Below are 22510 nucleotides of genomic sequence, written 5' to 3' on the forward strand. Positions count from 1 at the left end.
AACCACCCCAAAGACACTTCTTCTTCTTCTTCTTCCATTTCCTTTCTACTTTCTTACTTTTCAATCTTCCTTTGCTTTAATCCTTTTTTCTCATTTTTATGCCTCAACAAGGTTCAAGAGGGGATGTGGATTTGTCATTTGATTTACCTATTATTCAAGGTTCCACATCATCCTCTATTTCAATTGAAGGACCACTATTGTCATGAGGTTGGTCATCAACAACCACATTGACTGTTTCTTAAATTGTGAGTGTCCTCAAATTGTATACTCTATACGCACGAAGTACGACTGTTTAAAGAATATCCAAGAAAGATACTGTAAATGCTACATTATAAATCTAGCACCTAGTGCTGTCAAATTTTGTTGTGCCAAATCATTTAGAATCCGTTTCATGTATTGATGAGATATATAGATCAACTTCGTGTATTTTAAAGTTGTCCAAGTCTTCGTTGAACTTCTCTATGTATTCAAGTTGAAGAAGTGTTGTCGAAGTTCAAGATTTCAAGATCAAGTACAAGTACAAGTTCAAGGCTCAAGTTTAAGTTTAATCTTTAAGTTTAGTACTTTAAAGACTCAAGAACTCAAGTCTTTACTCAAGCTCAAGTTCAAGATTTGAAGACAAGCTTCAAGTATTTCAAGTGTATGCATTAGCAGAGCTAACGATGTTTCAATTGTTCAAACTCACAAATAAGGTATGGATGACCCTAGATTGACCATAAGTTAGGTCATATTTATTGCATATGCTATGTGGGTCATTTCATAGGTTTATAGGTCATTTCCTCGACTAGTCTTAGTCTTTGTTCGACTAGTCCAAGCTCTGGCTCGATCAGTCTAAGAGTTTTTCGACCAGTCCAAGGTTTGTTGTGAATTTTCAGAATTTTTTGTTGGACCCTCAATCAGTCGTGGAGACTGCTCGACTAGTTGAGTGAAAAGTGCTCGACCAGTCGAGTGAACAGTGCTCGACCAGTCTTGCGGGCTCGACTCAAAGTCCAACAAGGTTTTTTGGTCCCACTCGACCAGTCGAGTGCATTGCTCGACTAGTCAAGCAGGCCACTCGATCAGTCGAGCAAGCCACTCAACCAGTCGATTAACGACCTTATCTTATCGTGTCAGAATTTTAAAATTTGGTTGGTCCTTTGATCAGTCGAACCGACCCTTAGACCAGTCGAGAGAACAATATTTTCACCTATAAATAGAGGATGAATCTTAGAGTTTTTCATTCATTCCAAGCGATATCAAACCATCACTTTAAGAGATAAGTTCTTGCACTTCTTAAGCTATATTGTATTCATTTTAAATTCTCTTAAATAGCTTTTTGCATTTGACTTTGTGATCTCCATTCAACTCAATTTCATTAAAGAAGGGAATTGTGATTTTACCCTCTTTGAGATCAAAATCAAATCAAGCTAGCCCAGGCTGAATTAATCTAAAAATCATTTAGATTTAGAACCTTTCATTTAGACTGGACATTAAACCTTTCATTCTTCAGAAGGAGAATTTTTCAGATAAGTACCATTTAATCTTTGTGTATCTTTTGTGGTTTGTGAGGTTGTGCTAAAAAATCTCATTTTTAGTTTTGTCTGAGGTAATCTAGAAAATCTCAGAGTGTGGGGTTTTTGTAATTGTGTAAGCTCATCTAAAGACACAATTGTGAAGGTTTTAAGGTGAACCTTGAAAAACCTTTTTCATAGTGAAGGCCAATATCCCGTGGGTGTGGATATTAGGAGTGTAGTAGTTGTGTGGCTGTTTTTCAAATAGTTAGTGTACGCACAAATGAACCACTACAATTCCTAGAGTTGTGGTAGATGATTGAATTTGCTTATGTGTGTAAATGTTGTAATTTACTTTATGCACTTGTGGTGAATGGTGTAATTTACTTTATGCACTTGTGGTGAATGTTGTATTACTTTAGTTTATTTCCTTTGCCTCTTTATTGGTTTGAGTTTTTGATACTTACAAATGTTCTGGTAAGGTTGTCCTACCATAAGCCTTTGGTTTTTGGTGTTAGGTTGTTCTTAGAACTAAGTTTGTATCAACCTCTTAAGACTAGTACATTTGAGGTTGCTATTTACTTGTTCTATTTTATTATTTGATTGTGCTATCTATCTTTCTATTCTGCATTTATTTTTTTATTTAGCATAGTCCTATTCACCCTCCCTCTAGGATGTTTAGCTCAGCCTTTTCAAGTGGTATCAGAGCCTAATAGCTCCTTTTTATTATTTGGATTCATTTCCTGAGCTAACCGATCTGAGCTTATAAGATGTCAAATTTTGATAGCCTCTTGATTACTAGGCCTCCACCTTTTGATGGCTCTAATTACGCCTATTGGAAAGCCAGAATGAGGATCTTTTTAAGGTCCATAGATGAGTGCGTGTGGCAAGCCATAGTGACTAGATTGAACCCACCCATAACTGAAGTTCTAGGCACTAATGGAACTAAATCTGTTAAAGTTACACCTTATTTTTCATGGACCACACTTAAAAATGAGAGTAGTGCCAATATGAAAAGGCTTTAAATGCAATCACTTGTGCACTATCACTGGATGAATTCAAAAGAATTATATCTTATGATGCTGCAAAGCAAGCCTGGGACATTCTAGAAATGACACTTGAGGGTATGACTATTGTTAAGAAATCTAAACTTCAAATCCTCACCACTCGGTTTGAGGAGATACATATGGAAGAAAGTGAAACTTTCATGGACTTCTATACTAAGTTAAATGACATAGTTAACTCTATGAGGGGTCTTGGTGATAGTATCCCATAAAGTAAAGTCTATGTAAAGATATTATGCTCATTGCCTGATAGGTTCAATTCTAAAGTCAATGCCATTTAGGAACTTCGTGATACAGATAATATGAGGGTTGGAGAGCTTGTTGGTTCTTTACAAACTTACGAGTTAAATTTTACGGCTTCTAAGGGTAAATCCATAGTCCTTAAGTTTTCTAAAAATATTTTTCAAAATAATACTAGTAATTCTGATTGTGAAAATTCTGAAGATGATATAACACTATTAGCCAAGAAGTTTTATAAAATTTTCAAAAGCAAAAAGATGGTAGATTTTTAAAAACATTCTGTAAAGAAAATGACTAGATCTAAAAATTGAAAATCTATTAAAGATAGCCAATGCTTCAACTGCCATGAATACTGACATTTGAAAACAAATGTCCAAAGAGGGACAAACCTAAGAAGAAAGGTATGTTGCCCACATGGGATGAGTCATCTTGCTCTGAAGCTTCTTTTAAGTCAGATGATTCTGAACCCGAATCTACTAATGAGGTCAAGGCCTTAATGACTCTAGCCACAGTCACTTCCTCAGATAGTTGTATTTCAACTTATGATGAAAATCTAAGAAGCGACTCTGAAAATGATGATGATTCACAAGATGCCTATAATGCCATATACAGGGAAAGTTGCAAGATAGTTGTAAAACTAAAACTGCAAAAAGAAAAGTTTTTAAAGTTAAAAGAAGATTTTGATAACTTAGTTTTAGAAAAATTGCATTTTTCTGATTATTTTAAAAAAGCTAAGTGTGATTTAAATTTCAAAACATCCCAAGTTGAAAACCTTAAATCAGAAAATGAAAAACTAAAACTAAAAGTCTCTTCTCTCTTGAGTTTAAAGGATACTTGGAGGTATGCCCAGGGTGATCCTAAACTAGAAAGACTGCTAACTGGATCAAGCAAATGTGGCGATAGATCTGGTCTGGGCTACGATAAGAATACACCTCCTAAAAGTAAGTCCACTCCACATAAGTTTGTTAAAGGGGAGTCCTCTAACTCAAAAGGAAAAAGTCTGAATCAAAATAGTTTAAAAAATCTTAAAACTTTTCAGGCTATGAAACTTAAAAACAACCATATCAATTATAAAAATCAGAATCATAACCCCTTAGCTGTGAAAATTGTAGATTTACTCAAGGAGCTTCTAAAATCTAACTTGAATGGTAGAATATATAACAACTATAAGCGTAGAAAAACCAACTATGCTCCAAAACCTAAAACAGTAATGAAATGGGTCCCTAAGGTTGCTTGTCTGGTTTCCTACACCGCTTTCAAGGCTTCGAGTCAATCAAAGTGGTACCTAGACAGTGGTTATTCTAGATACATGACAGGTGACAAAGATTTGTTCACCAATCTTAAAGATATTACTGATGGATCTGTCACATTTGGTATTGGTAGTAACTGCAGAATTGTTGGCCAAGGTACGATTCAACTCTTTAATCTTCCTCTATTTGAGAATGTTTTGTTTGTAGAGGGCCTTAAGCATAATCTCTTAAGCATTTCTCAAATTTGTAATAATAAACATAACGTCAAATTCACCAACCAAGGGTGTGAGATTTCTAATGAGAATGGCTCTGTGATGTTAACTGGTCGCAGAACATCTGAGAACTGCTATATAGTCAGTGATTCAAGCTCGTCTAAGTTATCGTGTTACATGGTTTAAACCACTAAGACCGAACTATGACATAAACGCCTAGGAAATGTACACTACCGTAATCTTTATAAACTGAGCAAAGGTGAAGTAATAAGAGGTCTACCCAAGCTAAAGAAAATGGATAAAATTTGTGGCAAATGTTAGATTGGAAAAGAAACAAGGAGTGTTCATAAGAAAGTGAACTCCAATGCCACATCTAAACCCCTTGAACTCTTCCACATGGATCTCGTTGGACCTACAAGAATGGAGAGTCGAGGTGGTAAGAAATATATTATAGTAATATTAGATGATTTTACTAGGTATACATGGGTAGTTTTCATGAGAGAAAAATCTAAAACTCTCAATGAAGTGAAAAGGGTACTCAAGCATATCCAAACAGAGAAGGGAATCACATGTCTCTAAAATCCGTAGTGATCATGGTTCTAAATTTGACAATAACAGTTTTGAGAAGTTCTGTAGTGATCATGGTATATCACATGAATTTTCTATTCCTGAGACACCTCAACAGAATGGGGTTGTTGAAAGAGAAAATTGTGTGCTTCAAGAAATGACTAATGTGATGTTAAACAACATGAAACTTGCTAAAAATCTTTGGGCTAAAGCAGTGAACACGGCTTGTTATATTATTAACTGTGTTTATACTTGAAAGTCAAATAATAAGACTGCATATGAACTATGGTTCGATAAGAAGCCAATAGTCAAATACTTTTGAGTTTTTGGCAGCAAATGCTATATTCTACGTAACCGGAAAAATTTGAGAAAATTCGACACTAAAAGTGACAGGGGTATTTTCTTAGGATATACGTTAAATAGTTGAGCGTATCATATTCTCAATAAGAAGACCGGTGTAATTCAGGAATCCATTAATGTGATTACAGATGATCACCTGAATACACCTGTCTCAAGTTCAGAAGATGATGAAGTCTCTTTGCTTAATAAACCAGACTCTTCATCCAGTCTGTAAGACCCTACCCGAGTATCCATTTCGTTCCTTTAGGTCCCGGGGTCCTACCGGTCGAATCCCGACGACCTGCGACCTATGGATTGCATTTACAGTTATCCTTAAGTCCGGTCACGTAGACCCGATCCGGATCAACTTGAAACCTATGTCATTATGACCACATCGGTGCCACGGTTCTAACGCAGCGTCTCATGCATAATTTCGACATGTACATCTTGACTTATCATCCGAGCTTTTATTAGCCTTTCATCATGTGGTGGGACCCACTTAGCTAGCCTTACATGCTTTTCTAGAATGGGCCCCACCTAGCTCCCTTTTCTAGAAAGCCTACCCTACCCTTAGCCTAGGTAGTAGGCTACCTTATCTAGAAAGCTATCATGGGCCTTGGATTCTCCCCCCCATGTGCTATCATTGCACTACTCTTCCCTGGCCAAAAACTGTTGATTACATTGACATACCTCCCTCTCTCCCTTCTCTCTCCTTCCCATTCTCTCATTTCTCTCTTCTAGTGCTAGAGACGTCCCAACCTCAATACAGGAAATCCCACTTTTACCAATGAAAATTTTCTTCACTAAAAGCCAAATTTTTGTAGGTAAAAAGTTTTATCGACAAAAATTTTTGTCGGTAAATTCGTTGATAAAACACCGTCACAAAAGGCTTTTACCAACGAAAATTTTGAATCATCAGTAAATGCAAGATTTTTACCGACGAATTTTTTCGTCAGTAAAAAATAAGTAAAAAACTTTTACCAACGACTTTTTTTCGTAGGTATAAATATTTACAAAACTTTTACTGATGAATATTTTTGTTGGTAAAAAATAAGTAAAAAACTTTTACCGACGATTTTTTTCGTTGGTAAAAATATTTACAAAACTTTTACCGACGAATTTTTTCATTGGTAAAAAATAAGTACAAAACTTTTACCAACAATTTTTTTCGTCGGTAAAAATATTTACAAAACTTTTACCGATGAATTTTTTCGTTGGTAAAAAATAAGTAAAAAACCTTTACCGACTAGTTTTTTCGTAGGTAAAAATATTTAAAAACTTTTACCGACGAATTGATTCATTGGTAAAAAATTAGTAAAAAACTTTTAGAAACTTTTACCTACGAAAATTTTTATAGGTAAAAAACGTGGATGAGACTTTTACCTATAAAATATTTTGTAGGTAAAAGTCTTTTTTTTTTTTTTTCAATATTCCAGTACAAAATTCCTGATATATACCTGTTACAATATATTTCATCATATTCTTCCTGATATACACCTGTTATATAATATATTTCATCATATTCACATACACATCCATCTAAACCCAAACTATGTAAATCCATCCAAACATAAACTACATCCATCCAAACACAAATAATCTTATCCACATCACATTCATCCACACATAAATACATATAAGTTTAACATCATAAATAAAATACAAAAATTATTCATAGCCTATTTCCTGGTGGGGCTCACAAAATTCAGTGTGGTGAACACATCGCTGACTGTGGACACATACCTAGGTCCTTACTCATGCCTTCATGGTAGATTCAAAATAGTTTCAATACAAGGTCATGAGTTTAAGTACCCATTATGGCCGTAAGCGACTCTGGTGTGTGAGTGTGTGTTAAAAGAAAAAGAAATAAAGAAAATGGTGATTTATCTTTTGGGTTGAGCCTAATGGCACTTGGTGATTTCTCATCAGGTAGAAATTATTACTAGTTGTTTTTAGAAAGGTGAGATTAGGCCACTTATAATTATATTAACATGATAAAATGTTGTACGTATATTTGAGCAGACACCACAAAATAAACAATCCTATGAAAAAAATAAATGAAAAGAGAGAACATATGAGAGGTGATCCTTATCTCCTTTGATGGATTCAAGGTGCATGTGCCCTACCCAACTTCCTATAAGGAGAAGTTATATGGGTCTTGGAATAATGTTGATGACAAATCCACCTTGTCTATTAATATTATCATATTGTGTTAGGGCATGACTCTAAAAATGAGATAAATCCAAATCTCAAATGATCAATGCTATAAGAGACAGTGGAGATGAAAATAGATGCATTGTGATGCTTGAGTTTAAGTATGCTTGCCAACAAAGCAAGATTTTCTTGTTTGTTGCCATGTGATTGGGCTATACATTATTACATCAATCGGGTTCAGGTTCGGGATCGGGTTTAGGTTTGGGTTTTCAAGTTTAGGTTTAGGTTTAGGTTAGGGAGTGGATATTAGGATTAGGTGTAGGTTTAGCTTTAGGGATTTGAGAATACATTTAGGTCTTAGGTCTTAGGTTTTAGGTTTTAAGTTATAGGTTTAGGTTTTATGTTTAGGTTATAGGTTATAAGTTATAGGTTATAGGTTAAGGTTTAGGTTATAGGTTTTGGTTTAGGTTTAGGTTAAGGTTTAGGTTTAGGTTAAGGTTTAGGTTTAGGTTTAGGTTATAGGTTATAGGTTATAGCTTTAGGGAATTGAGAATAGGTTAAGGTTTAGGTTTAGGAAATCCGGTTTGGGTTAGGGATCGGGTTTAGGATTGGGTTTTCAAGTTTAGGTTTAGGTTTAGGATAGGGAGTTGAGATTAGGATTAGGTGTAGGTTTAGGTTTAGGGATTTGAGAATACATTTAGGTTTTAGGTTTAGGTGTAGGTTATAGGTTTAGGTTTAGGTTATAAGTGTAGGTTATAGGTTTAGGTTTAGGTTAGGTTATAGGTTAAGGTTTAGGGAATTGAGTTTAGGTTATAGGTTATAGGTTATATGTTATAGGTTAAGGTTTATGTTATAGGTTAAGGTTTAGGTTTAGGTTATAGGTTTAGGTTTAGGTTATAGGTTTTGGGATTTGAGAATAGGTTTAGGTTATAAGTATAGGTTTAGGTTAATGTTGTAGGTTATAAGTTTATGTTAATGTTGTAGGTTATAGGTTTAGGCTATAGGTTTAGTTTTAGGAATTTGACAATACATTTATGTTTTAGGTTTAGGTTTAGGTTTTACATTTAGGTTAAAGTTACAGGTTTAGGTTTAGGTTTAGGTTTAGGTTATAAGTGTAGGTTATAGGTTTAGGTTTAGGTTAGGTTATAGGTTATGGTTTAGGGAATTGAGTTTAGGTTATAGGTTTAGGTTATAGGTTATAGGTTATATAGGTTAAGGTTTAGGTTATAGGTTAAGGTTTAGGTTATAGGTTTATGTTAAGGTTTAGGATTAGGTTATAGGTTTTGGGATTTGAGAATAGGTTTAGGTTATAAGTATATGTCTAGGTTAATGTTGTAGGTTATAGGTTTAGGTTATAAGTTTATATTAATGTTGTAGGTTATAGGTTTAGGTTATAGGTTTAGGTTTAGGGATTTGAGAATACAATTAGGTTTTAGGTTTAGGTTTAGGTTTTATGTTTAGGTTAAGGTTACAAGTTTAGATTATAGGTTTAGGTTTAGGTTATAAGTGTAGGTTATAGGTTTAGGTTTAGGTTAGGTTATAGGTTAAGGTTTAGGGAATTGAGGATAGGTTAAGGTTTAGGTTTAGGTTTAGGAAATTGGGTTTGGGTTTGGGTTCGGGTTTAGGTTTGGGTTTTCAAGTTTAGGTTTAGGTTAAGGAGTTGAGATTAAGATTAGGTGTAGGTTTAGGTTTAGGGATTTGAGAATACATTTAGGTTTTAGGTTTTAGGTTTAGGTTTAGGTTTTAGGGTTAGGTTAAGGTTAGAGGTTTAGGTTAAGGTTATAAGTTTAGGTTATAGGTTTAGGTTTAGGTTATAGGTTATAGCTTTAGGGAATTGAGAATAGGTTAAGGTTTAGGTTTAGGAAATCGAGTTCGGGTTCGGGATCGGGTTTAGGTTTGGGTTTTCAAGTTTAGGTTTAGGTTAAGGAGTTGAGATTAGGATTAGGTGTAGGTTTAGGTTTAAGGATTTGAGAATACATTTAGGTTTTTGGTTTAGGTTAAGGTTTTAAGTTTACGTTATACGTTTAGGTTAGGTTTAGGTTTAGGTTATAGGTTATAAGTTATAGGTTATAGGTTATAGCTTTAGGGAATTGAGAATAGGTTAATGTTTAGGTTTAGGAAATCGGGTTCGGGTTCGGGATCGGGTTTAGGTTTGGGTTTTCAAGTTTAGGTTTAGGTTAAGGAGTTGAGATTAGGATTTGGTCTAGGTTTAGGTTTAAGGATTTGAGAATACATTTAAGTTTTGAGTTTAGGTTAAGGTTATAGGTTTAGGTTAGGTTTAGGTTTAGGTTATAGGTTATAGCTTTAGGGAATTGAGAATAGGTTAAGGTTTAGGTTTAGGAAATCGGGTCGGGTTTGGGATCGAGTTTAGGTTTGGGTTTTTAAGTTTAGGTTTAGGTTAAAGAGTTGAGATTAGGACTATGTGTAGGTTTTGGTTTAAGGATTTGATAATACATTTAGGTTTTAAGTTTAGGTTTAGGTTTTAGGTTATAGGTTTAGGTTTAGGTTATAAGTGTAGGTTATAGGTTTAGGTTTAGGTTAGGTTATAGTTTAAGGTTTAGGCAATTGAGTTTAGGTAATAAGTTATAGGTTAAGGTTTCGGTTTAGGTTATAGGTTTTGGGATTTGAGAATAGGTTTAAGTTATAAGTATAGGTTTAGGTTAATGTTGTAGGTTATAAGTTTATGTTAATGCTGTAGGTTATAGGTTTAGGTTTAGGGATTTGAGAATACATTTACGTTTTAGGTTTAGGTTTGGGTTTTACATTTAGGTTAAGGTTACAGGTTTAGGTTTAGGTTTATGTTAGGTTATAGGTTAAGGTTTAGGGAATTGACTCTAGGTTATTGGTTATAGGTTTAGGTTATAGGTTATAGGTTAAGGTTTAGGTTTAGGTTATAGGTTTTGGGATTTGAGAATAGGTTTAGGTTATAAGTATAGGTTTAGGTTAATGTTGTAGGTTATAGGTTTAGGTTATAAGTTTATGTTAATGTTGTAGGTTATCGGTTTAGGTTATAGGTTTAGGTTTAGGTTATAGGTTTAGGTTTAGGTTTAGGCTTAGGGATTTGAGAATACATTTAGGTTTTAGGTTTAGGTTTAGGTTTTACATTTAGGTTAAGGTTACAAGTTTAAGTTAACGGTTTAGTTTTAGGTTATAAGTGTAGGTTATAGGTTTAGGTTTAGGTTTAGGTTAGGTTATAGGTTAAGGTTTAGGGAATTGAGAATAAGTTAAGGTTTAGGTCTAGGAAATCGGGTTCGGGTTCGGGTTCAGTTTTAGGTTTGGGTTTTCAAGTTTAAGTTTAGGTTAAGGAGTTGAGATTAGGATTAGGTGTAGGTTTAGGTTTAGGGATTTGAGAATACATTTAGGTTTTAGGTTTAGGTTATAGGTTATAGGTTTTGGTTTACGTTTAGGTTATATGTTATAGCTTTACAGAATTGAGAATAGGTTAAGGTTTAGGTTTAGGAAATCGGGTTCTGGTTCGGGTTCGGGATCGGGTTTAGGTTTGGGTTTAGGTTTTAGATTATAGGTTTAGGTTATAGGTTAAGGTTTAGGTTTAGGTTTAGGTTTAGGTTATAGGTTTAGGTTAAGGTTATAGGTTTATTTTGGGTTTAGGTTATAGGTTAAGGTTTAGGTTTAGGTTTAGGTTATAGGTTATAGGTGTAAGTTTGGGTTTAGGTTATAGGTTATAGGTTTAGGTTATAGGTTTAGGTTTATGTTTATGTTTAAGTTTGGGTTATAGGTTTAGGGATTTGAGAGTAGGTTTAGGTTATAAGTTTAGGTTATAGGTTTAGGTTTAGGTTTGGGTTTAGGAATTCGGGTTCAGGTTCGGATTCGGGTTCGGGTTCGGGTTATATGTTTAGGTTAGGGTGTAGCTTTAAGTTAAGTGAATTAAGTTTAAGTTATTGGTTTAGGTTTAAGTTTTTGTTATAGGTTTAAGTTTAGGCTAAGGGTTTAGGGATTTAGTTCGGTTTCGAGATCAGGTTTAGGTTTGGGTTTTCAAGTTTAGGTTTAGGTTTAGGTTAGGGAGTTGAGATTAGGATTAGGTGTAGGTTTAGGTTTAGGGATTTGAGAATACATTTAGGTTTTAGGTTTAGGTTTAGGTTATAAGTGTAGGTTATAGGTTTAGGTTTAGGTTTGGTTATAGGTCAAGGTTTAGGGAATTGAGTTTAGGTTATAGTTTATAGGTTTAGGTTATAGGTTATAGGATATAGGTTAAGGTTTAGGTTATAGGATATAGGTTAAGGTTTAGGTTATAGGTTTAGGCTTATGTAAAGGTTTAGGTTATAGGTTTGGGATTTGAGAATATGTTTAGGTTATAAGTATTGGTTTAGGTTAATGTTGTAGGTTATAAGTTTATGTTAATGTTGTATGTTATAGGTTTAGGTTATAGGTTTAGGTTTAGGTTTAGGTTTGGGGATTTGAGAATACATTTACGTTTTAGGTTTAGGTTTAGGTTTTACGTTTAGGTTAAGGTTACATGTTTAGGTTTAGGTTTAGGTTATAAGTGTAAGTTATAGGTTTAGGTTTAGGTTTGGTTATAGGTTAAGGTTTAGGGAATTGAGTTTAGGTTATAGTTTATAGGTTTAGGTTATAGGTTATAGGATATAGGTTAAGGTTTAGGTTATAGGATATAGGTTAAGGTTTAGGTTATAGGTTAAGGTTTAGGTTTAGGTTAAGGTTTAGGTTTAGATTGTAGGTTTTGGGATTTGAGAATAGGTTTAGATTATAAGTATAGGTTTAGGTTAATGTTGTAGGTTATAGGTTTAGGTTATAAGTTTATGTTAATGTTATAGGTTATAGGTTTAGTTTTAGGTTTAAGTTTAGGGATTTGAGAATACACTTAGGTTTTAGGTTTTGGTTTAGGTTTTACTTTTAGGTTAAGGTTATAGGTTTAAGTTATAGGTTTAAGTTTAGGTTATAAGTGTAGGTTATAGGTTTAGGTTTAGGTTAGGTTATAGGTTAAGGTTTAGGGAATTGAGAATAGGTTAAGGTTTAGGTTTTGGAAATCGGGTTTAGGTTTGGGTTTTCAAGTTTAGGTTTAGGTTAAGGAGTTGAGATTAGGATTATGTGTAGATTTAGGTTTAGGGATTTGAGAATACATTTAGGTTTTAGGTTTAGGTTTAGGTTTTAGGTTATAACTTTAGGGAATTGAGAATAGTTTAAGATTTTGGTTTAGGAAATCGGGTTCGGGTTCGGGATCGGGTTTATGTTTGGGTTTTCAAGTTTAGGTTTAGCTTAAGGAGTTGAGATGTGTAGGTTTAGGTTTAAGGATTTGAGAATACATTTAGGTTTAAGGTATAGGTTTAGGTTTTAGGTTTAGGTTAAGGTTATAGGTTTAAGTTAGGTTTAGGTTTAGGTTATAGGTTATAGCTTTACGGAATTGATAATAGTTTTAGGTTTAGGAAATCGGGTTCGGGTTCAGGATCGGGTTTAGGTTTGGGTTTTCAAGTTTAGGTTTAGGTTTAGGTTAGGGAGTTAAGATTAGGATTAGGTGTAGGTTATTGGTTTTGGTTTGGGTTTTCAAGTTTAGGTTAAGGTTATAGGTTTAGGTTATAAGTGTAGGTTATAGGTTTAGGTTTAGGTTAGCTTATAGGTTAAGGTTTAGGGAATTGAGAATAGGTTAAGGTTTAGGTTTAGGAAATCGTGTTCAGGTTCGGGTTTAGGTTTGGGTTTTCAAGTTTTGGTTTAGGTTAAGGAGTTGAGATTAGGATTAGGTGTAGGTTTAGGTTTAATGATTTGAGAATACATTTAGGTTTTAGGTTTAGGTTTAGGTTATATGTTTAGGTTATAGGTTTTGGTTTAGGATTAGGTTATATGTTTAGGTTATAGGTTTAGGTTTAGGTTATAGGTTATAGCTTTAGGGAATTGAGAATAGGTTAAGGTTTAGGTTTAGGAAATTGGGTTCGGGTTCAGGATCGGGTTTAGGTTTGGGTTTTCAAGTTTTCAATCAAGTTGATATTTGTGTTATTCATTCTTCAGGTCTAGGTCTGTGTGAACTTACCAACAAGTTGGATCTTAAATAATCACCATTGTGGGTCCCAGGAAGGAATCAATGGTTGGGGGCACTGTCCCCATCATAATGTTTAGTTTTAGGTATTAGTTTTATGTGTGGGTTTAGGTTTAGGGTTATACTAGGGTCTGCTCCAACAATTTCGAGCTAATACATAAACACAGCCTATCCAAATGGCCATGCCACTCCAATGCTGTCCATAGGAATTGGATAGCTTCATCATGGTCATAACAGCGGTTCCCACCTTCTAAGGACCCCTACTCAATATTCGGATAGCTCCGACGCACATCCGGGTCTGCTCCATCAATTTCGAGTAAATACATAAACACGGCCTATCCAAATGGCTAGGCCACTCCAATGTTGTCCATGGGAAATGGACAGCTTCATCATGGTCATAACAGTGGTTCCCACCTTTCAGGGAGCCCCGTTCAACATCCGGATAGCTTCGACGCACATCCGTGTCTGCTCCATCAATTTCGAGCTAATACATTTTAAAATAACATAAAAGGTAAGTAAAGCAAGAAACATCCATATGAAGATATTGAGGGGAATTACTAGTGTATCTATATTCCTTCTATGTACTAGGTTGATTTTGAGTTGATTATGACTAACAACAATGATTTGTTGGAGTAGTGAAAATGACCATAAAAGAGGCTAGGTATAAGAGTTAAAAGTATTGTGTCAAGTGAATCAGCACCAAGCTGAGAGAACTTTGATTCCCCAGTGATGGCAGTTGCTTCCAGTAGGGCCAATTGGCTCCTGGCTATTTTACACACCTTATCCACCGAAAATCGAGATTGATTTCAGGCTAGAAATTATGTTTGTTGCTTGCTCAAGATCAACCATATGAATTTGAATAATCACTCAATTTGCGACATAGATGGATCATTGAAAAAAAAGAACTGTGAATATAGCTGCTAAACATACTTTTCTCATCCTTCACCCGTGACAAGGACACAATAATAGTTTAACAAATAAGAAGAGGAGGCAACCTAGGGAAGGGATCACATGCCTCTTCTTTTTCTTTTGAAGGTATATAATAGTAGTAGCAAATAATTTGACTTAAAGCAATAACTAAAACCATGACTGTCATAATCCTAAAAAAGAACAGTAGAATTTATAAGAAAATAGTAAACACAATCAGATATTTCCATCAATCATCTTAAGGAAAAATAATCCAGACCATAACAACAATGGTTCGATTTACTAGCTCCAGAGAAGAACCAAATGAAGATACAGTACGGGAACATGAGCACAACTCATTGGCCTGACCTGATACTCAAGGTACAGGCAAAAGAGGTGATTTTTTTTTTAATGCTACCTTATGAAAATTTTGATTAAAGAGAACTTGTTCGACTTTCCATCATCAGATTACCAATTGCTACCGGAGTGTCATAAGCAAAGGTTCATGTGTATTTGAAAAAAAATCAGAACATGAATATTATTTGACTGATTCATGTGTTATTTGGATGGATAATTCATGCCTACAGTCCAGATTGAGTACTTACTCCATTCTTGCTATTTTGATATTTGAAATCTCATGATTTGTACCATTTCATGTCCCTATTAGAAACCTATTACATATCTGAGTATGAACTCATGACTCCATTAAGTGGAGTCCTACAAACCAAGAACCATGGACAAAAATGATTGTCAGCATTTAATCAAGTTGGATGAGATATAAAATACAAAACTAATAAAATATGCCAACAGCACAACTGATAATCATTACCATGACAACCTAAAGAATAGAAAGCATTCCTAGATAGGTCATCCTAGAACAGGAGGTGAGCTATACTCACGCAAGCATGCATGCACAGGTGCATTAAGGCCATTATGTTGTTGATCACCATGAAGTTATTTGTATAGAAAACTTCTAGAATGTTGTTGGCAACAATGAGGGTCCATTCATGCTTTGGATACAGTTGCACAGGTGCACTAAGGCCATTATTTGTATATAAAAAAATTTGATACTCTGCTTGAGTGGAATGGTTGATGCATAGGCATTAAAAATGCCACCGTGGCACACATGTAACTTAGATTGAACTGTCCAAATTATGCCCCCAAATCTAGATATATAAAAATAATAGTAATAACTTACTTCAACAATGGGCTACGTACCTATTAGACAAGGTGAGTTAGACTTACCTGAATTTTATGTGTAGTAGAATCTAGATTGTGGCTTGCACCTGGTAAAAAGCTTTGATCATGCACCCATGTGAACTCCCCAGCGAAACATTATAGACCTACTCTCAAGGCTACACAATAAAATAGCTTCTTCTACTTTAACTCATATTACAAAGATGGACAGACATAAAATGAAAAAAAAGGAACAAATGAAACAGTTCCTTGGTACGTATTATACTAATTACAACTTAGACATTTTCCTTACTTCTGTTCCAATTTTCACTTAGCAACTATCAAACATAACCGCCCTATGATCATTGTAGAAACTTTGCCATTTCTTCCACACCTATTTTGAAGTAGTTGTATGCATATTTGAATGTGTTTCCAATGATATGGTTTTATGGTGCATTTGGCTCGTAACCTTGAGAAATGAAGAAAAATAGTTTGTGATTTTGGAATCTCTGCACTTAGTAGAATTTCCAACAATTGAGAAATGGGGCTCCTATGTGCTGTATTGGACAGAAAGGGCTCTTTCACATCCACATGTGCATTGTTTCACAATTTTTAGAAATTCTACAAAAAGTAGAAATACTGGTAGTCATGAATTATTTTTCTCATGGTCCTAGCCAAACGCAAGCTGAGGCTTTGGTTTCCCTGGTAATTTCTGTCACTGTCTTTTGCTTCTTTTTTTTTTGTAAAAGAAGATGGGCACTTGCCACCAGCATTGTATTGATGAAGAAGAATCTACACCATTCAGGCGGCCGGGCCATGATAGACAAAAAAGAAATCAGGCCCGACTATCATATACCCAAAATAGAAAAAACAAATAAAAGAGAGGCTGGCAATGTGCCGGGAGGGCATCAGCAGTGAATGGGGCGGTGGGGCGGCAAAGGAGGAAGAGCATCAGGAGCTGCCCGCCCAAGAGGAAGCAGGCTGGGGTGTGAGACCTGACCTGAGTTCGCATGTGTGCATGTGTGTGTGTGAGTATGCATCTCGTGTATTTTGGTCCCGCGGTCTTACCGGTTAAATTTCTGCGACCCGCGACCTTCTGATAGTAATTGCGGTCACCCTTGAGTTTGGTCACGTAGACCCGACTCGAATTGACCCAAGACCTATGCCATTGCGACCGCATCGTCGCCGCGGTTCCAGTGCCGCATCTCATGTGTAAATCCGACGTGTCCATCAAAAGTTATGGGCCGCGCATTATTTGGACCGTTGATTGCATTTTTGGTGGGACCCACCTAATTGCACATTTCCCCATGTGCACTATTCCCCATGTACGCCACCCTTTAGCCTAGCAATGATGGCTTCTTTTCTCAAGAAAACCATGATGATATTAGCTTCTCTAGGCAATGATGAGCCACCCTATCCCATGAGAAATGATTATTTTCTCTTTTCAAAAACTCATCTTTTTCTAAGAAAGTAATCATTTCAACTTTAGAAACTCTCTCATCTCCCTCTCTCTTTCTTCATTTCTCTCTTCTTCTCTTTGTAAATGCCCTCCAATGTCCTCCATTGCTGAACTTTTCCAGCCCTCTTTCCTCTTCTTTCCCCCTAGATCTAACCATCAAAGATCCATCATCACCATTGAACCTCCTTCCTTGAAGCTTAAGGAGCATGATGGTTGAAGAATCTTGAAGATCCAACAGGTGGGTGAGCATGTAGTATAGATTGCATGGTTCTTATTTTCATAGATCTTTTGTTGCTTCATATGGAGAGTGTAGGACTCACCACATCAATGGTGAAGGTCCACCACTCCTTGGATAAGGTTTTTTTTAGCATTCACTTGCATGCATGTGATCTTGATGGGGCCATTCTCCACGGACCCCATCTTGATGAGATTTCATTCTTCTTCTCTTCTCCCCTTTCTGTGGTTTGGATGTAATGATTATGTGGCCCACCTGATGTGACATGCAACCAGAATTTTTAAATTTTTGGGACATCCAGGCCCAACTGTGCTGCCTAGTTGTTGCTGCTTGATTTGGAAAGCCTTTGGGCCTGATTTTATGGATTTTCCTAGGGAGGGGCTGGGCCTGGGAGTTGTGCGACACATCAGGGTGGACCCCACCTTGTGGAATCTATGATTTATTTCTCATTTATTAATTTTTTTGGGCTGATCTAGACAGCAACATGTTGCTGTCCAGATTGCTGGAATTTTTTTTATGCTGTAATGTATGGGTTGTAGGCCTTGTTTGTGGTCTCTTTTTCCTGATTTCTTAGACTTCTCTTTGAGGTGTGGATCCCACCTAAAATTATGCTAAACCTCACCTTCAAATGTCCCTATTTGATCAACCAAAAGGGTGGGCCAAGGAGGGTGGATGGTCCAGATTTTTCTGGACTGTCCAGCCACACTGTTTGCTGGAAAATCATAAATATCAGCCTGATTTTGAAATGGTGGGCCACCTTTGTAGACCCCACCTTACTGTATACTTGTATAGGAAGGTTGGCCTTACATTTTTCCAAATTTACATAGACCTGGGCCCACTCAAATGGGGTGCTAAAGTCAGGGACAACAACATTGCTGTAGCAGGAAAATAAAAATCTGGACCTTGCTGTCCATAAATTGCATGAGTTAAATAAAATATTTTTACTATCCCAAAAATCCTAAATTTTTATAGGGAGGTTTCCCACCCATGTTAGGACCTATCCCCACAATTTCAGGGCCAAGGAATCCTATTTGGGCATCCAAAAGGGTGGGCCAACATACTGGACTGCCAGAAATTTCTGCTGTGCAGTCCAGCAGCATAGTCCCATAAAAATAATATTAAAAAAATAATTTCTAAGAAGGTGGGCCATATTTCTGGATCCCAACTTGTTTTAGACTTGATAAGAGACCTTGGGTCCAAATTTTAGAAATTTTAGAGGCCCAGAACCCACCCATTGGATGGCCCAAATTCAGGACAGTTATATTCCAGCAATATTTCACCCTGGATAGATTGTATTATTTAAATTAATTTAAATACTTATGAGTATCCTAAAATCATGAAAATTTACAGGGAGGTGGTCCACCCATGGTGGGACTCACCTAAAAATTTTTGAGGCCAATGGAACCCCGTGCACACCGCGGAAAGTGCTAGACTGGCTCACCATGTTTAGGTGTCCCGATTCACCAGATTTTCTTGATGGTCTGTTTTATTTAAATTAATTAAAATACTTTTGACCGTCCACAAATCACAAAATTTTGAGACTTCGTGGTCCACCTATGGTAGGACCATCTTGTAAATTTTTATGGCCATCAGGCCCCTGTGCTGACCGTGGTGTAGCCTGCAAACTTGCGTCAGTTTTGGGCCAGATACTCAGGCCCGTAGGACTACCCACCACGGGACGCCCCTACCTTGGGCTGTTGCTGGGCCTGTATTCCAGTGGCATGGCCCACTTCTAATGTGTGTTGTGCATTCCCCTCTTATCCGGTGGGACCCACTGTGATATGTGTGGGTCACTATGGGCTAGTAACCCATCTGAATTACATAAATTTCTGGATTCCAGCAGGCCCAGGAAGTGGGTGGGCTGGAATTCCAGTAATGGTTCCAAATTTGCTCCATAGTTGATTGTTTTAGAGCTGTTGTGGCCTACAAGATTTAAGGGAGTATTGCACACACTCCTTGCCTTATTTTCTTAGACATTTTGGGCATAATTAGTTCCTCTTAAGGCCCACCTTTGTGGTGATGTTGGGAGTTAGCTTTAACCATATTTTTGGTAGTTTATAGGCCCAATGGGCTGGAAACCTATTTCTTGAGCCCAAGATCGTGCAGGCCTGACCTTATTGTTTCACGGGCCCAACGGACCATCTACAGGCTGACCGTGTGTATTTATTAGCCGTGATGCCCTCATGAAATGCTTAATTATGGGCTAACTTGCGGGGCCCACATAAATGTATATTGTGGAGGGCCTTACTAAGTCTTTGGGCTGATGTGGCAAGGCCCACACTGTTAGTATAGGCCTTGCCCATGTGTATTCTTGGGCTTATGGGCTGTCCTCAAGTCCCCCATAATGTATGAATTGGATGACTTTTGTTTTGGGCCATTTCTTTAGGGCCCACTATGTGATATAGTATATGCATGTTTGTGTTAGCAAGTAGGCCTTGTGGACTCAGTTCTTTTGGATAGGCCCATTGATCTTGGGCCTATACTCTCCTATATATTGTGATGGGCTTAGGGGCAATGATACACAAGAAGTTGGGCCCTTGGCTGCCCACTAAACTGACCTTGTACTTAGGCCAAAAGTGAGGCCCAACTCACTTGTGTTAAATGTGAAACTTGCCCATGTAAATGAATTAATGGGCTGCCCATGAAGCCCACCACAATATGTGGAATTATGACCTTTGTGGTTGGGCCCAAACCTTACTTGAGGGCCCACTATATGGCTTATGAGTTGGGCTTGGTGTATGGCCTACTAGTCCACACATTGCTTAGGCCTTAGATCTTTCATTATATGGGTAGTGGCGAGCTACCTCTTGGAAATCAGTTGAGGTTGGATATCCTCCTGGGTGATCCTAAGGTAAGCTCATAGGTTTCTCTATGGGTGGTTAAAGGCCCACCATAGACCTTAGGCTATTTATTTAAGGCTCAATGTGCATGTATGTGGAACCTACCTTAATGCATGTTTGGTCCAGGCCATCCAAGCCTTAGATCGCCCGATTGTGGAAGCACTCTCTGCCTTGGGTTGCTGCTGGACTCACAATCCAGTAGCATGCCCACTTGATCTTTTCATGATATATATACACTCTCCATCTGGTGGGGTCCCCCAGTGAGTATAGTTGGCCTTCATGAGATTATTTCCACATACTTAACTAATTTCTGGACCTTAGCAGGCCTAGGAAGTTAAACGGGCCAAAAGTTTATCAAAGGGCCTTCGATGTACAATTTTATGGTTACAACTTTATTTGGCTGTGGGGCTCACCATATTGAGAACTTGTGTACGTGTTACATGCTTATGCTTTCTTATAATCTTTGGGCTTAATCAGTGCATTCTTTTGGGTCACTTTTAGTGATCTTATGAGGACCCCATCTTAAGATCAGAATTTTGGGACATCCAGTGAGCCCACATGGGGCAGGGACATCCCAGCTTGGCCTAACCATACATTGGGCCGACTTCCACCATTTTGATGGACTTGTGGGCTGAGGTAAGGATAGTATTGGGCCCTCGGTTGCCTACTTAAATTGCTAGTTATTGGGCTGATGTAGTGGGGCCTATTTCATCCAAACTTAAACCTATTTTTTTGAACCGTATATTGTGTACGTGGGCTGCCCACCAAGTCCAAGTTAATGCATGGATTCTATGACCATTGAGAATTGGGCCTTGGGCCTTAATTGCCCTCTTAGAGCCCATGTTGTTAAAAGTAGTATTATATCTTTTTATGGCCTATTATGAGGAATATATGTATGTGGTTAGTTTTATTTTTATCTTAAATGTAGGCCTTGAGCCTTTTATCCATATAGTTCATGGTTGATATGCCTTTTTGGGGAATGGTGGTTAAATGTCCTCATTATGGACCCCTATAGGTCCGGTTGTATTTAAGAGTGATTGAATACTTATCTTAGACAGTTGCTAGGCTCATTTCTATATTACTTAGACCCGTAGTTGTATGCTTAGTCTCGTGGGCTACCCCAGGTAAATGGGCCCCCACTAGAGGTGGGATTCCTTATGGATATTGTCTAAGTACCTAGTCTTGGTTCCTTCTTGGATAGGAGGAATGTAATTTACTTTGTATATCGCCGCATGATGCGCCTAGACCCATCTTCATGGCCCATGTGCATTATTGTATGCTTGGATGACACTGTGTGTGTGGTTATGATTGTGCCATTGGGCATTGCATGCTGTCTTCCCGATGGACGTAATATTCCCTCTTGAGCATGTTGGATGCTTAGAATTGATGCATAGTTGATTGTGTGATTCATGCATCTGGCATTGCATAATATATGAGCATTATCACCCTTGCTTCATCAGGGTTGTGGCCTCCACAGATACATCGTGGATAGCCATGTTTGGACACCGAAAATGTTACTTGAGCATACCGGGTGCATAGGATGCCCATAGGTGAAATTCCCAAAACTTTCATGGTACCAAGGATCTGCTCCAACACCGTGACTGGGTGGAATATATGACCGCACGAGGGCCTTATACCATTAGGCCGCGACTCTCACTGTCGTGTAGTCGGTTGGATAGGGGTGTGGCCTTACTCGCCTAATGTAAGAGGGCATTGCTAGGCTGGGTCTAACCAGCTTGTGAATGGGTCTGCTACTGTCAGGCCTTGCTGGTGATTGGTTGTCCACAGGCGGGTAGTGAGGTCTCTTACGCTCGTTTGACTGTGCGGGGTCTGTAGAGCGGCAATCATCCGGCAATGTAATGGACTCCGGTGATTTCCTTATGATTGGAAATATACTTGACATACAGTTTGGTTATAAGCACTAGCATTACTTGCATCGCATTAGTATTGGTTATGTAAGCCCCTTCATGCATTGCCTTGGTATGGCATCCAATACTCATTGCATCATATTCATGATAAGCCTTGGTAAGGCTAGTGATATTCTCATTGAGCATGTTTCCTTCCTGTATCTCCTATTATTCTTCTATGCACTATCATCACACACTTACACCACCCTCTAAGCTTCTACCACTGAAGCTTTAGATTTAACTCGTTCTTTGGACATTGCCCTAAAATGATTTCTCCAAATGGATGGAAGGTGTGGATACAAAACATACATAATGGTGGGGCCTAAAAATGAGAGGTATATAAATCTCAGGTGGACCACACCACATGAAAGCAATAGTGATTGGATATCCATCATTAAAATCCTCCTAAGGCCCACTTTACTGTTTATTTGACATCCAATCTATTTATTAGGTCATACAGGCCCCAACAGAGCTCTTTGTTGCCCAGCTCCTGTGGCCTGACCTCAGCCAACCTGATGCCAGACTTGACCTTGGACCCACTTTGATTTATATATTGTATATCCATAAGGTCCATTTGTTTTGCCAACTCATTGTAGGATATGAGCCCAAAAATGAATCATATTCAAATCTTAAGTAGACTACAACATAAAAAACAATGGTAATTGAA

The 22510-nt window shown here is 37.2% G+C and overlaps 1 long non-coding RNA gene across 1 annotated transcript in view; it reads left to right on the forward strand.

The window, feature by feature from the left end:
• Nucleotides 1-9089: 9089 nt before the first annotated feature.
• The window catches only part of LOC131246108 (uncharacterized), a 67371-nt gene continuing 53950 nt past the window's right edge, over nucleotides 9090-22510 (forward strand). The window contains exons 1-2 of the long non-coding RNA XR_009171171.1: nucleotides 9090-9299; nucleotides 12628-12663. This is a non-coding gene — a long non-coding RNA (uncharacterized LOC131246108). The remainder of the gene's footprint in view (nucleotides 9300-12627; nucleotides 12664-22510) is intronic.

The sequence above is a fragment of the Magnolia sinica genome, chromosome 5, assembly GCF_029962835.1.
Source record: "Magnolia sinica isolate HGM2019 chromosome 5, MsV1, whole genome shotgun sequence".
NCBI classification, from domain to species: Eukaryota; Viridiplantae; Streptophyta; class Magnoliopsida; order Magnoliales; family Magnoliaceae; genus Magnolia; species Magnolia sinica.